The sequence below is a fragment of the Vulpes vulpes genome, unplaced genomic scaffold, assembly GCF_048418805.1.
Source record: "Vulpes vulpes isolate BD-2025 unplaced genomic scaffold, VulVul3 Bu000000738, whole genome shotgun sequence".
Classification (NCBI taxonomy): Eukaryota; Metazoa; Chordata; class Mammalia; order Carnivora; family Canidae; genus Vulpes; species Vulpes vulpes.
Window position 1 is genome coordinate 241,002 of NW_027325680.1, and position 14,746 is coordinate 255,747.

At 43.6% G+C, this 14,746-nt stretch overlaps 1 pseudogene; it reads left to right on the forward strand.

Moving 5' to 3' along the window:
* Positions 1-2,866: 2,866 nt before the first annotated feature.
* LOC140596582 (abnormal spindle-like microcephaly-associated protein homolog pseudogene) lies at positions 2,867-5,940 on the forward strand (annotated as a pseudogene).
* Positions 5,941-14,746: the final 8,806 nt, after the last annotated feature.

The window sequence follows — 14,746 nt, forward strand, 5'->3', positions numbered from 1 at the left end:
ACGCCCCGAATGTGGGAGCTGCCAAATATTTAAACCAATTAATAACCAAACTCAAGAAATACTTTGATAATAATACACTTATACTTGGTGACTTCAATCTAGCTCTTTCTACCCTCGATAGGTCTTCTAAGCACAACATCTCCAAAGAAACGAGAGCTTTAAATGATACACTGGACCAGATGGATTTCACAGATATCTACAGAACTTTACATCCAAACTCAACTGAATACACATTCTTCTCAAGTGCATGTGGAACTTTCTCCAGAATAGACCACATCCTGGGTCACAAATTGGGTCTGAACCGATACCAAAAGATCGGGATAGTCCCCTGTATATTCTCAGACCATAATGCCTTGAAATTAGAACTTAATCACAACAAGAAGTTTGGAAGGACCACAAACATGTGGAGGTTAAGGACCATCCTGCTATAAGATGAAAAGGTCAGCCAGGAAATTAAGGAAGAATTAAAAAGATTCATGGAAACTAATGAGAATGAAGATACAACCGTTCAAAATCTTTGGGATGCAGCAAAAGCAGTACTGAGGGGGAAACACATCGCAATACAAGCATCCATTCAAAAACTGGAAAGAACTCAAATTCAAAAGCTCACCTTACACATAAAGGAACTAGAGAAAAAGCAACAAATAGACCCCACCCCCAGCAGAAGAAGACAGTTAATTAAAATTGGAGCAGATCTAAATGAAATCGAGACGAAAAGAACTGTGGAACAGATCAACAGAACCGGGAGTTGGTTCCTTGAAAGAATTAATAAGATAGATAAACCATTAGCCAACCTTATTAAAAAGAAGAGAGAGAAGACTCATATTAATAAAATCATGAATGAGAACAGAGAGATCACTACCAACACCAAGGAAATACAAACGATTTTAAAAACATATTATGAACAGCTCTACGCCAATAAATTAGGAAATCTAGAAGAAATGGACTCATTCCTGGAAAGCCACAAACTACCAAAACTGGAGCAGGAATAAATAGGAAACCTGAACAGGCCAATAACCAGAGAGGAAATTGAATCAGTCATCAAAAACCTCCCAAGAAACAAGAGTCCAGGGCCAGATGGCTTCCCAGGGCAATTCTATCAAACGTTTAAAGAAGAAATCATACCTATTGTACTAAAGCTGTTTGGAAAGATAGAAAGAGATGGAGTACTTCCAAATTCGTTCTATGAGGCCACCATCACCTTAATTCTGAAACCAGACAAAGACCCCACCAAAAAGGAGAATTACAGACCACTATCCCTGATGAATATGGATGCAAAAATTCTCAACAAGATACTAGCCAATAGGATCCAACAACACATTAAGAAAATTATTCACCATGACCAAGTAGGATTTATCCCCGGGACACAAGGCTGGTTCAACACTCATAAAACCATCAATGTGATTCATCATATCAGCAAGAGAAAAACCAAGAACCATATGATACTCTCATTAGATGCAGAGAAAGCATTTGACAAAATACAGCATCCATTCCTGAACAAAACCCTTCAGAATGTTGGGACAGAGGGAACTTTCTTTGATACCTTAAAAGCCATCTACGAAAAGCCCACAGCAAATATCATTCTCAATGGGGAAGCACTTGGAGCCTTTCCCCTAAGATCAGAAACAGGACAGGGATGTCCACTCTCACCACTGCTATTCAACAGAGTACTGGAAGTCCTCGCCTCAGCAATCAGACAACAAAAAGACATTAAAGGCATTCAAATTGGCAAAGAAGAAGTCAAACTCTCCCTCTTCACTGATGACATGATACTCTACATAGAAAACCCAAAAGCCTCCACCCCAAGATTGCTAGAACTCATACAGTAATTTGGTACCGTGGCAGGATACAAAATCAATGCCCAGAAATCAATGGCATTTCTACACACTAACAATGAGACTGAAGAAAGAGAAATTAAGGAGTCAATCCCATTTACAATTGCACCCAAAAGCATAAGATACCTAGGAATAAACCTAACCAAAGAGGTAAAGGATCTGTACCCTAAAAACTATAGAACACTTCTGAAAGAAATTGAGCAAGTAACAAAGAGATGGAAAAATATTCCATGCTCATGGATTGGCAGAATTAATATTGTAAAAATGTCAATGTTACCCAGGGCAATTTACACGTTTAATGCAATCCCTATCAAAATACCATGGACTTGGGATCCCTGGGTGGCGCAGCGGTTTGGCGCCTGCCTTTGGCCCAGGGCGCGATCCTGGAGACCCGGGATCGAATCCCACATCAGGCTCCCGGCGCATGGAGCCTGCTTCTCCCTCTGCCTGTGTCTCTGCCTCTCTCTCTTTCTCTCTGTATGACTATCATAAATAAATAAAATTAAAAATAAAAAAAAAATACCATGGACTTTCTTCAGAGAGTTAGAACAAATTATTTTAAGATTTGTGTGGAATCAGAAAAGACCCCGAATAGCCAGGGGAATTTTAAAAAAGAAAACCATAGCTGGGGGCATCACAATGCCAGATTTCAGGTTGTACTACAAAGCTGTGGTCATCAAGACAGTGTGGTACTGGCACAAAAACAGACACATAGATCAATGGAACAGAATAGAGAACCCAGAAGTGGACCCTGAAATATATGGTCATCTAATATTCGATAAAGGAGGAAAGACTATCCACTGGAAGAAAGACAGTCTCTTCAATAAATGGTGGTGGGAAAATTGGACATCCACATGCAGAAGAATGAAACTGGACCACTCTCTTTCACCATACACAAAGATAAACTCAAAATGGATGAGAGATCTAAATGTGAGACAAGAGTCCATCAAAATCCTAGAGGAGAACACAGGCAGAACACTTTTTGAACTTGGCCACAGTAACTTCTTGCAAGATACATCCACAAAGGCAAAGAGAACATTTGAAAAACATGCATTCCTCTGCGACCCTTATTCAAAGCACGTTTAGATCTTTAGTGATGAAGAAAAGGTTCATTTCCCTCAAAAGAGCTACTGTTTTTGTTCAGAGAAAATCCCGGGCCACCATTTGTGCCAGGCATCACTTGCACCAATTCTTGAAATTAAAAAAAGCGGTCATTACAATCCAGTCATCTTACCCAAGGCTGGTGGCAAAGAAGAAGCTGCAAGAGATGCACAGGGCTGCGGTTCTCATCCAGGCCACTTACAGAATGCACAGAACATATGTTACATTTCAGACCTGGAAACATGCCTCCATTTTAATTCAGCAACATTACAGAACATACAGGGCTGCAAAATTGCAAAGAGAAAATTCTGTTCGACAGATACGTTCTGCTTTGATCATTCAGGCTGCATATAAGGGAATGAAAGCAAGACAGCTTTTAAGGGAAAAACACAGAGCTGCTATCCTAATACAAAGCACATACAGAATGTATAGGCAGTATCTTTTTTACCAAGAGATCCAGTGGGCTACAAAAGTAATACAAGAAAAATATAGAGCAAATAAAAAGAAAGCTCTTCAACACAGTGCACTCAGGAATGCAGCAGCAGCCTGCACTGAAGCAGATTTCCGGGACATGATCCTAAGGAAACCGATTCAGGAACAGCATCAGGCTGCCACTATTATTCAGAAGCATTTTAAAGCCTCCAAAGTAAGGAAGCATTATCTCCACTTGAGAGCAAATGTAATTTTTGTCCAAAGACGATACAGGCACTAACTGCAGTGCGCACCCAGGCAGTCGTGTGTACACAGTCTTCATATAGAAGTTGTAAGGTGCAAGAGGACATGCACCATAGGCACCCGGCTGCCACACGAATTCAGTCATTCTACCGAATGCACAGAGCCAAACTCGATTATCAAGCAAAGAAAACCGCCGTTGCTGTAATACAGAATTATTTTAGGTCCTATATCCGAGTAAAAGTGGAAAGGGAACATTTTTTGGCAGTTCAGAAGTCTGTGCGAATTATTCAGGCTGCTTTTAGGGGCATGAAGGTTAAAGAGAGACTGAAAACCCTCTCGGAGGTAAACGTGGTAGCCAGTGCTAAGCAGTCTGCCTTCTGCTCTTGCAGAACCGAAGCTCAGTGTGCAGCTGTTCACGGCTCAGCACTTAGGACTCAGAAGTGGCGTGGAGCTTCCCTGGTCACTTGTTCACAAGAGGCCGAGTACCCCCAGAGAGAGGCTCTAGTAGCGACTCAAAGAGCTTTCTGCGAGATGGTCACAAGGAAATTGGAAACACAGAAGTGTGCCCTGCGCATTCAGTACTTCCTTCAGATGGCCGTGTGTCGGAGAAGGTTTGTCCAGCAGAAAAGAGCTGCGGTGACCCTCCAGCAGTACTTCAGGACGTGGCAAACAAGAAGGCAGTTTTTATTGTACAGGAAGGCAGCAGTCGTCTTACAAAATCACCACCGAGCCTTTTTGTCTACAAAACATCAAAGACAAGTATATTTACAAATTAGGAGCAGCATTATCATGATTCAAGCTAGAACGAGAGGATTTATACAGAAACGGAGGTTTCAGAAAATTAAAGATAGCACCATAAAAATCCAGGCTGTGTGGAGGAGCTATAAAGCCAGGAAATATTTACATCAAGTGAAAGCTGCCTGCAAGATTCAAGCCTGGTATAGGTATTGGAAAGCACGTAAAGACTATCTAGCTGTATTAAAAGCTGTTAAAATCATTCAAGTTTGCTTCTACACCAAACGGGAGAGAACACGGTTTCTGAATGTGAGAGCATCAACAATTATCATTCAGAGAAAATGGAGGGCTATACTTTCTGGAAGAATAGCTCGTGAACACTTCTTAATGATGAAAAGACATCAAGCTGCTTGTTTGATCCAAGCGAATTTTAGAAGATACAAAGCAAGGCAGGTCTTTCTCCGGCAGAAGTCTGCTGCTTTGACCATACAGAGATATATACGAGCCAGAAAGGCCGGAAAATGTCAAAGGATAAAATATGTAGAATTAAAAAAATCTACAGTTGTTCTACAAGCACTAGTGCGTGGTTGGTTACTAAGAAAAAGAATTTCAGAACAAAGAACCAAAATCAGACTTCTTCACTTCACAGCAGCTGCATATTATCACCTGTCTGCTCTTAAAATTCAAAGAGCATATAAACATCACATGTCTATGAAGAATGCTAACAAGCAGGTTAATGCAGTCATCTGTATCCAGAGGTGGTTTCGAACAAGATTACAGCAAAAGAGGTTTGCTCAGAAATACCCTAACATCCTCACAAGTCAGCATGAAGTTCCAGAATGTATGAGCCAGCAGAATAGAGCTGCATCAGTAATACAGAAAGCACTACGCCGTTTCCTCCTCCGTAAAAAACAGGAAAAATTTAATAATGCAATCAGTAGAATTCAGGCATTATGGAGAGGATACTCTTGGAGGAAGAAAAATGATTGTACAAAAATTAAAGCTATACGACTAAGTCTTCAACTTGTTAACAGGGAGATTCGAGAAGAAAACAAACTTTACAAAAGAACTGAGCTTGCACTTCATTATCTTTTGACCTAGAAGCACCTTTCTGCTATTCTTGAGGCCTTAAAGCACCTAGAGGTAGTTACTAGATTTGTGAAGAAATCACAAATCCCCTACAAGCTATTCAAATGGTGATGGACACACTTGGCATTCCTTACTAGTAAATAACATTTTCAGTATGTACCGTAAAAAATACTAAAGCTAATCATGAATGTGTAAAGTGTTTTTGGCTCTCCTTTGTACAGCTTCTAAAATCTGACTCTGTATTAAAATTAAAATATATATATGTAACAATAAAAAAATGCAAAAAAAGCAAAAATGAACTATTGGGACTTCATCAAGATAAGAAGCTTTTGCACAGCAAAAGATACAGTCAACAAAACTAAAAGACAACCTACAGAATGGGAGAAGATATTTGCAAATGACGTATCAGATAAAGGGCTAGTTTCCAAAATCTATAAAGAACTTATTAAACTCAACACCAAAGAAACAAACAACCCAATCATGAAATGGGCAAAAGACATGAAGAGAAATCTCACAGAGGAAGACATGGACATGGCCAACATGCACATGAGAAAATGCTCTGCATCACTTGCCATCAGGGAAATACAAATCAAAACCACAATGAGATCCCACCTCACACCAGTGAGAATGGGGAAAATTAACAAGGCAGGAAACAACAAATGTTGGAGAGGATGCGGAGAAAAGGGAACCCTCTTACACTGTTGGTGGGAATGTGAACTGGTGCAGCCACTCTGGAAAACTGTGTGGAGGTTCCTCAAAGAGTTAAAAATAGACCTGCCCTACGACCCAGCAATTGCACTGTTGGGGATTTACCCCAAAGATTCAGATGCAATGAAACGCCAGGACACCTGCACCCCGATGTTTCTATCAGCAATGGCCACAATAGCCAAACTGTGGAAGGAGCCTCGGTGTCCATCGAAAGATGATGGATAAAGAAGATGTGGTCTATGTATACAATGGAATATTACTCAGCCATTAGAAATGACAAATACCCACCATTTGCTTCAACGTGGATGGAACTGGAGGGTATTACGCTGAGTGAAATAAGTCAATCGGAGAAGGACAAGCAGTGTATGTTCTCATTCATTTGGGGAATATAAGTAATAGTGAAAGGGAATATAAAGGAAGGGAGAAGAAATGTTGGGAAATATCAGGAAGGGAGACAGAACATAAAGACTCCTAACTCGGGGAAACGAACTAGGGGTGGTGGAAGGGGGGGAGGAGGGCGGGTGTTGGAGCGGAATGGGTGACGGGCACTGAGGTGGACACTTGACGGGATGAGCACTGGGTGTTTTTCTGTATGTTGGTAAATTGAACACCAATAAAAATTAATTTAAAAAAATTAAAAAAGAAAAAAAAGAAAAAAAAAGAAAAAAAAAGAAAAACTAGCATCGCACGTTGCAAAGACGACAAAGATGAACAGTAAAATTCACTCAAATAATGTCGTTCTAGGTTAAAAAAAAATTGAAAAAGCCAGGAAAAACACCATAGCCTGTGCAGAGACCTCAGGAGAAAAGTTTCATGTTTTAGAATATTTCCTGGTAGTACCTACTCAGAGCATGAGACTCCTCAATATTTACTAGTACTGTTTCCCCAATATATATTTTTTAAGATTTTATTTATTCATTCATGAGAGAGACACACAGAAGCAGGGACATAGAAGAGACATAGGAGGCAGGCTCCTCACTGGGAGCCCGATGTGGGACTCGATCCTGAGACTCCAGGATCATGCCCTGAGCCGAAGGCAGACACTCAACTGCTGAGCCACCCAGGCATCCCAATATATATATATTTTTTAAAACAAAGAGCCCCATATATTCTTGGATCAGGCCCTAAAAGTTACATAGATCAGAAGATTCCACTTGAATTGTTCTTAATTCTTTGACTTGTAGTTGTTAACATATTTCATACAACTTGCACAATGCGAGTCATTTTAAATTTTTCATTTGAAGTTTAAATACAAATGTAGACATGATGAAAGTCTGAAATTTAGCCCCACACATCACGGATTCTCTACTGTCAACCCTGCACCATGGATCCCTGCTTTGAATTGCTCTACCTTTACTGGCTCTTCTCATTTCTAGCCCTTGCCTAGGATGAAGCCACCATAATTCCACCAGGAGATATTTCAACAGTGTCCTAATGGTCTCTCTGCTTCATCCTGCCCTGTTCACTCCAAACCTGGCTTGTGGAATGACATCTTAAAATGTCACTCTGATCAGGTCTCCTGCTCCTCCCCAGGGCCTGTGGGGAGTGGGAACCCATCATGGCCAACAGCCTGAGCTGATCTGGCCCGGACACCTCTTCCCTCTGCTTCCATCCCAGGTGATTTGGCCAACCCCTTTTCATACCTCACTTACCAGGAGCCCCTGCCTCCCTGAAATTGGCAGAAAGAACCAGATTCAGTCAGGCCCTCAGGTCTTTGCACACATGCCTGCCGCTACATGGTGCCCCCCCACCCCACTCCTTTGCCTGATCAGCTTTTATCTATTCTTCTAGATTCAAATCAGATCAGACCTTGCCTCCTCCAGGAAGCCTCTCCTCCCCGATTTTTCAACTGGCCAAGAAAAATAACCCATGCACCCCCAATAACATTCAGGACACCCCCAGCTAAGCCTTTAACCCATTATACTGAAATGGCAGCTTTACGTATCTGTTGCTCTCTCTAGATATTGAGCTCCTGGAGAGAAGAGACTTCTGTCCTACGGATTACTGGAATCTGAGCTAATAGGTCTTAGTAGATGACTGTCAGTTGGATTCCTTTCTTGTATCTCTATCTGCTTATCTTCCCAATTTCCTTTTAAAAAGAATGTCTCCATCCAACAAGAACGAAAACACACTTTTAGAAATGAGTAAAAGCCCTGAACCCACTCCCGCCTCCTCCAGAGCTCACCAACCAGCAAGAGGGAGAGAAATAAAGTTACGCCCCTGGGCACCTTATCCCGAGCCACTGAACATCTAGAGCAACCGATCCTGCCAGGAAGTCAGGAAAGAGGTTTCAGCACAGGCTGTCCAGGGAGGAGTAGAGGAGCACGTAGTAGGCACTGGGCACAGCGTAGCTAAAACTCATCAACAAGCAGTGAAAGCACCTGTTGTCCCTCTGGAAGCCACGAGAGGTGTCTGCCTTTGTGGCCTGGAGAGTTGCCACCTCATTGTTCTCATATCAAACAATTGCTTCTTTATCTCGTGGTGGCTTGCATCAGAGTTCCTTTACCACAGGAACACTTTTCATCTTCCTTCCCGGCCTTTATTCCGGGCAATTCATCTTTCTTTTCGCTGCCCTGTGCTACCACCCAGTTAATTGCTTATTCAAAGGTTTTCACGTCTACACTTCTTTTCCCGCTCAGTACGCAGGGAATGCAGCTTTCCCCCCCGTTTAAATTGTGGTCAGATGCACTAGAGATGCAGCCTTTCCTGTCTTTTCTCCCCCTTCCTGTGGGAAGGGGAACTTAGAGCCAGGGGGAGCTGTCCTGTGCCTGGGCTGAGGCCGCCAGAAGGGAGCCCTGCTCTGCGATGGTCTCCTGCTGCCCACACCCAGAGCCGGATGGAGAAGAACACAGCCCACCTTGTTCTGTGTCTCTGTGGTCCCAGAACTACCTACCATGATATAATGAGTTCCATTGGAAAATGGTACAATCTAGAAAAAGACCATTTGAAAGGATGCTTGTAGTCCTTTTCAGAGAATCAGTGATGGGAAGGGGCCCTGCAGCCTCCAGGCCTCCCTCTACCAGCAGCTTCAGATCTCTCCCTGCTGAGAACTCCCTTCCATGGATCATCATGGCTTGACCTGCTCCTAAGGTGTTCAGGACTCTACACATAGTTACCCCCCCAACCCCTCCCAGGCAAGTCCTCCCTGACCATCCTCACCCGATCAATCTCAAAACCCTGTTCCTGCTGAACGATGCCAGCTCTTATCCCCGCGTGAAATTATCCATGTGTTCGTTACTGTGCTTATTTCTGGTTTCCTCTCAAAATAAGTTCTATAAATTCCATGTAAGCAGGGAATTTGTCTTGCTGCCCACTTCCACTCCATGGTAAGGCACTCAGAAATATCTGGTGAAATAAGAACATGAAAGAACAAGGCCTTGGGCCGAGTTTTAGTATTAGAAGCTACTTCCTTCTGTGAAAGGGACAGTGATATTGATAAGTGTAAAATCATCGTCATGTATTAAAACCGATTTATTGGCTGTTAACTAAGGTTCAGACACAATATAGTCAGGAATTTGTGTCATCTGACTGAAGTCTAGAAACTCATCAAGTTACCACACGCTGAGGGTGACAGACCTGGGATGTGCCACGCACCTGACTCAGGGCTGCAACCCTTCCCCAGCTGCTGACTGCCCACCATTTCTCAACACAGAGTGTCCCCCAAGCTCTGTGATGAGAGCAGCCCCATCAAGCCCAAGGTCATGGCTCATGGACCCGTCCCCTACACAGGGCACACTTCACTATGAAATAATGTGTCTCAAAGGTCTCTATCAAAGACCCTCTTGGTACAAGAAAACGTCAAACACAGGCAACATAAGGAGGGCGTTTGGTGCAGAGGAAGCGCTCAGAAGATAAAGCCAAGGGACTCTTTCAAGACAGGCAGCCCCCTCATGTGCCCTGGGGAGGTCGGGCCTGGCTTGGCTAGTTCTGTAGCACCTGCCTGTCGGAGGGGCGACAAGGATTAGGATAGTCCATTACAAGTACAACAGTATGATGATGGGGATGGCATTGCACTTTTGACTTGTACATTAGGTGCTGTATGCAGCTCATGTCAGTTCATTCTCAGGTGGCGCTGGAGGGGTGGGGATGCATCCTCAGCTCCACATCAGGATGGGCCAGTGAGCTCCGGAGGGTTACAGAACTAGGCTGCGCCTCCCAGCGAGGCGGAGATGGTGCTTGCAGTCCGACTCCCTGCCAGCCTCTCTAAAGCCGTGATGCTCCAATCACTCCACTCTCCCAATGCACAGTATGTCCTGTATGAAAATTTTTTAAGATTATTTTTCATTTTATGCAGAACTGTGAGTACAGTTCTTTCTCCCATTCCTCTGTTTCCTATAAAATAATGACATTTAAACTCTGCCAAACAATAAGAAAAATTCAAGGGAATTAAAATGTATATATATAAAAAGAAAAGGAAAGCAGAGTTAGGAAAGAAAACTGCAGACCGTCGTTTTGCTTGGGTGGCCAACTCAGGCACAAATATTAACACGGGACCCCTTGCCACAGTAACCAGAAGCGTGGTCTTGACCCTGACCCACTACTACTACTGCTGCTGCCCAAAATTGGTTGGAAATCTCAGCTTCTGCCCTTCTCCCTCATGGCTTCCTGGAGAGAAGTGAGTGTTACAGATCATTTATTTTTCCATTGAATGTGCCTTTGAACACCTCTATTTTCGGTTTTCTTCGACAGCATCATAGAGGTATGATGTACACAGGACTGCACATTTAATGGGTGCAATTTGAGAAGTTTGGATAGATGCAAACACCAGTGATATTAGGACGACCAAGGTAACATACTTAAAAAAAACAAAAACAAAAACAAAAAAGGGACACGAGGGAAATTTTGGAGGGTGTTGGATGCTTTGGTTTGGTTTTGGTGGGAAGCACACTTAACGGAAATCCACCCTCTTAATTTGAAGTACGTGGAACAGTACTGTGAGGTGCAGATGCCGTGCTGTACCAGGAGCTTCTGGAGCTTGTTCATTTAGCACAGATGAAACTTTGTACTCAACTGAGCAATAACCCCCAGGGCCAAGCCTCCAGCCCCTAAGTGGGGTCATGCTGTGCTATCCTGTGACTGGCTTATTTCACAGAGCAGGATATGCTTCTTGTTCAACCACCTTGTAACGAATGGCAGGATGCCCTTTTGATTCTTAAAGGAATTCCTTTAATTGCCAAATTTCAGGTTTATTCTTTTCTATTCATTATCTGGTGAAATTCTCCACCGTGCAGTGTATTTTCTGAATCATCCTTGTTATAGCTCCTTTTGAGACCTTGTCTAAGGATTCCAATAACTAAGTCCTTGGAGCTTGCTCTTGTGGTCTCTTTCTGTTCCCCTTTAATGCTGTTTCTGGACATATCTGGTGAGGTTTCAAAGAGCTGTCCGACATTGCCTGGGGAACAAAGAGACTCAGAAGATCACCCTCCCAATAGGTAGACAGAGTGGGGTCAAGTTGCCCAAGCCAACCAGGGGCTGAGGACAACCAGGGGCTCTGTAGGCTTGTAAGACTCTTTTAAGCTTGAGAGTCATCCTGACTCATGGGTCTCAGCTGATAACCTGGTGGCTTTCCCAGGACCCATTCTCCTTCATGGATGGTGAACCCCAAGCATTATCTTCTCTGCACCTTGAGATTATGCCCAGTGTTAGCCCATTTTTCAGTATTTTTATGAATCTGTTAGATCCTTGCCCTTCTCCCTTGAAGAACACCTATGCTCTGAGAGAAAGCTGAGCCTTGATATCCAAGATCTCATGAGAAGCTGGGCAGAGAGAAGTGGGCTCAGCTCCTGGCTGCCTCCACAGCCTGAAACTGTTTTTCTCTCTTTTGCCCCACAAGTGAGATTTCTCATTCAGCTGGTTTCTCAGCCTGTTAGCAACGGTCCTCTGCCGGTTCCTTTATGTGGGATTCTCATATGCTTACCCTGAGGTATGAATCAGCCAATAGACTGCAGGAAAAGCAGGTACAGAATGTGGGCTTATTTCTCCTCCATTTCCCTTCACTCAAGAACTTCACCTTCACCTTCCAAATCCCGGCTGCCACCATAGGTACCTGGCACCTTCAAACAGATCTTAGCATCTCATTCAGCCTCCCTTAGCTCTTAGCTCCTGGTGTTTGCACTGCTCTGTGCTTCCAGCCACTCCATAGTCCTCATGCAAAAAATCGATACAGGGGGTGGCATTTCTGATAAACACTCCAGAAATGGGGCCGATACAGGCAGGTCGTTTGGCAGCTCCAGCAAAAGAACCACAGCTGTCAGGTTGTAGGCAGAGTCAAATTATAAAACAAGTGGAGGAACATGGATAGAATGAACTCAGGAACAGAATCGTCCAAATGACTGGAAGCAGCACTTCAAGGGGATACCCAAGAGGGATGAGAAATATAGCTGGCAAATGGTTGGTCACCAAGATTCAAGGATCTTGGGTAACAAAGTTTGGGTTCTCCTCCCCACACATAAAATGGAAAATACTGAAGGAGTTTCACTGTTACCGTAAATTCTGAGACTGGTCCTATCAACGGACAGTGCAAACAGTGAAGCACCTGGTGGTAGGGGTGGGTTTGGGAAACAGGAGGTTAACATGACAGTTTATAGATGTACGTGAGGACGTGTTTTCCGCCTCTTTCTTCTGGTTCTGCCGTGACCATCCACCCCCAAGAGGCCTGACCGAGGTGCCTGTCAGTTTTTCCTGAGCTGAATGCCACCCCTTTTCTACTCAGTACACCATTCATGACTGTTGATCTCAGGGCATAGGAAGCTCCTCCTGGAGGGAAAGAGCTGCCCCAATCATCCATGAGAGTTTACAAAGGGCAGAGGCACATGATGAATGCTATTTCTTTCTCGCCATTGCACTGATCCGACAGTGTTTGCTTTCTTTTGGGGCAATGGCTCCAACCGGACAGCAAATGCCTGGAGAAGGAGCATCTTCTTTAGGAAAGCCAGTTCCCTGCTGGGCTAGGCTGCAGGAAGTCATACCAGGGAGCCTCCACCTTGAATAATTCCCTGGCATCCAGAGACTTGTAGGTTCACAAGAGGATTTCAACAGCTTGCAGGGCCATGTGTCTCTGCCCATAGGGGCACTCGCGTTAGCTAATCACATAGGAGCACATCACCAAGTGCTGCTTTGTTAAGTTATGGCAAGAAGCTGTCTTGTCACAGTGGGGAGATGCAGGTTGATGGGCCGAGCCCATTCCCTTCCTGTAGGCAGACTTACCAATAGCTGTAAGAACTCCCAAAACCTTTAAATGTATCCACAGAAGTGGAATTACAAGTCCAGGAAGATAAATATTAGTGTGCTGATCTCAGGTTATTTGCCCAAGTGTTTTTTTTTTTTTTAACAGTTTAATTTGTGAATCAAACTGGAAACACTTAAAATGCCCCGCACTGGGGAGAAAGGAGGGGGAAGTGGGTGAACTAAGCTGCTGTATGACCACATACTAGACTAGCATGACAAGTATTCAAATTTGTATTTGGTAAAATAGGTGATCATATGCGACATACAGACCATATATTCATTTTACAACGCAAATTGAGAAAATATGCATTGACTGTGTGCGTGCACGTGCACACACACACACACACAGACAAAAATTTTAACATTATTTATCCAAGGGTGATGGTGCCAATATTTGAATTTTCTCCTTACTTTACAGTGAACACGCATTTGTGCTTATAGAAGATATATGTCCACACGACTATACTTGATAATATGTATATTTGCACATTATGTATTAAACCAGGACTTAAGGATAAGAAGCTTGAGAGAAACTGGTATCTTAGAAAAACTTTTAAAAGATTATTTTGAGAGAGTGGGGGCAGGGGGAAGGCAGAGGGAGAGAGAATCTAAAACGGACTGAGCATGGAGCCTGTCTTGGGGCTTGATCTCATGATGGTGAGCTCATGACCTGAGCCACCCGAGTCACCCAGGCGACTCTAGAAAATACACTTTTAAAGTCAGGCAGACCTTTCTTAAGACTGTCGATTTCTAACTCTTGGGTCCTAGATTTAAAAAAGCAGTTTGTGTTTTTATTTCACAAAAATTGTGTAAGGTAGTTTTCATCCTCATTTCCAATCAACAGAACTCAGAAGCATAAAGCACCAAGCACATCACCAGTGCTCAGAATCGGGAGCTTTATTATTAAGGAATTATAATACCATTCCAGTTTTCTTAATGCCGGGACATGTACAGGTATGGCCCAGGCAAAGGATGCTGAGAGGACGGCCCAGCCTCAGAGGGTGATTCTGCAGTCTTTGGGGTGAGAACTCCCAGGCTCAGAGCAGCACCTTCTGGCACAAGCATTGGTCTCTGACTCTCTTCTATGTTCTACGAGGACCAGCGCTTCTGCTCTGCAAGATCTTTTCTGTGCATGTCTGACTAGCCAGGGCACAGACAACCATCTTGCCTCCTTTAGATGAACAGAGAGGTCCCTGCTCCCCCTCATTCTTCGCTTTCATTTCTGGAACTTCCTGAGGGCTTCAGACATTGCTTTGTCACCACATTCAAAACACAGGCACTCAGACATGGCCCTACCCTGCACCCCTGCATGTGAGCACATTCTGCTCCAAGTACTGCAGGAGACACTGCAGTCCAGAAATCCCCGATTTCCAGCC